Source organism: Pinus tabuliformis, chromosome 8 (assembly GCF_031772625.1).
Source record: "Pinus tabuliformis cultivar Carrire ecotype Pingquan chromosome 8, CPIR1, whole genome shotgun sequence".
Lineage (NCBI taxonomy): Eukaryota > Viridiplantae > Streptophyta > Pinopsida > Pinales > Pinaceae > Pinus > Pinus tabuliformis.
The window spans coordinates 1,085,237,147-1,085,240,756 of record NC_142294.1 but is presented as its reverse complement, the minus strand read 5'-3'; positions in this window follow the sequence as shown (position 1 = coordinate 1,085,240,756).

Here is a 3,610-nt window from a genome sequence, read left to right as displayed (position 1 = left end):
CAGATCTAGGAAGTACACAGTTGTGTTTGATGCGGGGAGTTTGGGTAGCAGAGTGCATGTGTATTGTTTCGATAAGGATCTACAGCTCTAGCATATAGGGAATGAACTCGAACTATTCAAACAAACGAAACCTGGTCTGAGTCATTATGCAGATAAACAACGGAGGGTTTGAAAACTGAAAAAGAATCAATTGATGGAGTGACTCATGATTGATGGCAAATAAATAGTTATGCCTGCATAGACTCACCGAGTCAGAAGCCATGAGCATTAAGATTCTTAAAAAAAATCGCCAGAAATTGTGTGCATTTTCTAAATTTAGAAAGAACAAAATCCTCCAAAATCAATGAGAAGCATCAGGGTTCAGTTAGAAGATCACGCCAATTCCTCAGTTAGAAGATCGCACCAATTTGTTATTGTTATAACCGCAACGGCATGCATGGTTCTGGACGGCAACGACATGTGGGTACTGGCCGACCCTCCGGAAAATGATGTGCCGAAGCCAGAGGAGGATTGACCTCCTGCACCAGTTTAGAGGCGCCTTGCTCGCACGACAGGTCGCGGGTTCGAATCCCAAAATCGAACCTTCCCAAATCAGAGAGACGATAATACGATGCCCTCCTCATTGGGATGGTGCCGCTCGGAGGAACTGGTTGAGAATTCAGTGGACACTGGTGCGAAGTTGAAGGCCGTCAGGGACGTAAAGAATCAAATAATCGGCAACAACAAAAAAATTGTCTTATATAAAGCTGGGTGCAGTTCGATCCTGGCGAGTGAATTGGAGGCTCCATTGTTGGTTCAGTCCGCAGCTGCAGTCGGGAGCTTTGCATGTGGGATTGAATTGGAAGTCAAGACGGTCTAGAGGCATTTCATTTATCCAACGACATTAGCGAATGGCACAATGGCATTGATCGCCAGTGGCGATTTAACCGCCAAAGCATATCAAAATGCGGTGCAATACGCAGCACGGAAGAATGTCCAACCTGAATCTTCCAAAGGCTCATCGATTTTCATTTCACTTGTAATTTTAGAATCAGAGACGTCCTCCATATCAGCACAACGTTGGAGTTGGAAACCACTCGCTTAGGTGCAAAAGATGAAGTCAAACGGCATGAAGAGAACGTGAGACAACTATTGAATATTATTCCTATAACTTGCCGAGAAGAGACGAGGCCAGGGAACAGTGTCAGAAACTGCAAGAAACGATTCAGCAGAGGGGCTTTAGTGATTTCCATTTTGAATGTACAGCCAGATAGTCCAGCTGGAAGATCATTCAAGGGAGACTCCAGCATCACAAAATTTGATAGTATTTCTGGCACATATAAACATCCTTTCGTATCTTCACCTGCTCAATCCATGTTTGATACTGTCTCTTCCATACAAGAGCCTGCTAAACTAAACTTTGCAGACTCCAGTAGCATGGACTTATTGCCGCAATCATACATTGAATTCTCTTAAGAGTATCATCAATCTTCATTTCCTGCACAGAATATGCAACCAATGCAGCAGACTTCAGGATGCATTACAGGCAGTTGCATTACGTCAAAAATGTATAAGGAGTTCTTCCGATCTATCTGAAACTCACCACTGCTCTTATCTCTCCGATGAAATGGAAAATATGGAGCCACATTCTCTTTTAAATGTTGAAGCCGAAAAGAACTTGGTTTTGCGGGAGCTGATGGTTCAGAGTACCGGGTAAGAAAGTTGAACTTCTTTTCGTTAACTCTTTGCTTGCCTCACTATCGCTTTGCTGGGCATGAATGGATAGAAATCTCCACTTTTGATTTGTTATGCTGGAGATAATGATCACGCAATGGAGGACAAACAAGAATTGATGATGGCCGACGAGTTCTCTCCATCGAAGTGATTAAAGAGCACGGGTTGATTCTCAGGGTGCTTGTGTTTAATTAATAAAATTCCATGCATACTGCTCACTGCACTTTGTTTTCAAACAAAACAAAAAAATTTAAGAGATTTGATTTTATTATTTTTTTTATTTATTTGTAGGTTTTAATAACCATATAAAATAGTTTTAAAGTTTTTAATTAAAAAAAAAACCAAAATAATAAAAAAAAATTAAAACAATTTCAAAACAATGCAAAATATTTTTTTTTAGATTTGATTTTGTTTTATTTATTTCTAGTTTTTAATAACCCTACAAAATAAATATTAGGTTTAAAGTTTTTTATAAAAAATAAAACAATTCAAATAAAAATAAAATAAAACCATCAAAACAATGCAAAACATTTTTTTATTTTATTTTTATTTTAATAACCATACAAAACAAATTTTAATAAAACAATAAAAAAAAAAAAAACAAATAAAAAAATCAAAGTCATTAAAAAAAATAAAAAATAAAAAAAATATTAAAACAATTCAAAAAAATAAAAAATAAAAAATAAAAAATATAGAAAAAAAAAATTCAAAATAATTAAAAAATTGCAAATGGACATTTCATAAGAGCTCAAAACGTTTTATGCTAACTTGTCTTGTTAGAGTTAGGAACTATCGCGCAAAGGCAACAGGTAAAAAATTCATTTCATTTTATATTGGTTGCTAAGCATTCATACTCATACTTGAATTTTATGTTCTTCATAAAGCTCTCACAATTTTCATGCAAGATTTGTACTAAGATTTTACAGGTGCGCGATGATCCAAGTCCATGTAGATGTGATCTTTCGAAATCACATTCATTATTGAAGCTTGAAGGAGTTAATTACAAATGTCGTGACATTTGTGGCTACAGGGAAATGTTTTGTTGTTATGATTTGTTTCCCATGCTTCTCTTTCAAAGCCTCATCAAAGTCCATTGATTCATTGCCTTATCCATCATGACTTCATACATGTCTACTTTTGTGAGTCGCATACATTTTTGCCTACCATTCAGTTCATCTTTTTGCCTCATGAATAAACCATCCATTCTCCACATTGCCTTGTTTCCCTCGCCATAAAAACTGTTTGATCATAACATCTTGTATCTATAGTCCTACCAATCATTTGTACGAACTCGCGTTGATTGATGTGGGATTCCTTAAGGCCCACCTTTCAACAAGTCTTGACCCATCGACCTCAGCACCTTATCTGGGATAAAGACTAGAGTCATTATTAGTACCTTGAGGCTTGCATGCCCTAATGGCAAGCCTTCTCACCAACGAACAATGGGAATACATTAATGTCCCTTGTTTGTTGGATCTTGCAAGTGGCTCGACATCAGCTCATTCATTCGCACTTCGCAAGATGTACTTGGGTACCTTGGCACTCATTGACATTAATGGTGAGTTTGCCTCGCATTGGTTAACGACATTCATCAATGGTCGGTAATCCAATGACTTCTTTCCATGTTCGACATCGAGACATTCATTCACATGGAAAGAATTGTGCCACGATATGGGACGAGATGAAGACTATATGACTCAGGAGTAGATTACTTTGGAACAGTTTCAGTAGCAGTAATAAAGGATCTACATTCTTGACTTCATCCATCATATATGCAACCAAGACACAAATCACATTCTTGTATTCTTCATTCCATGATTCAGCAGCAGGAGCTACACATTTCTACATATACACAGCTTGTCCACTCAGGTAAGTAAAGGTATGTTCTTTCATAGCT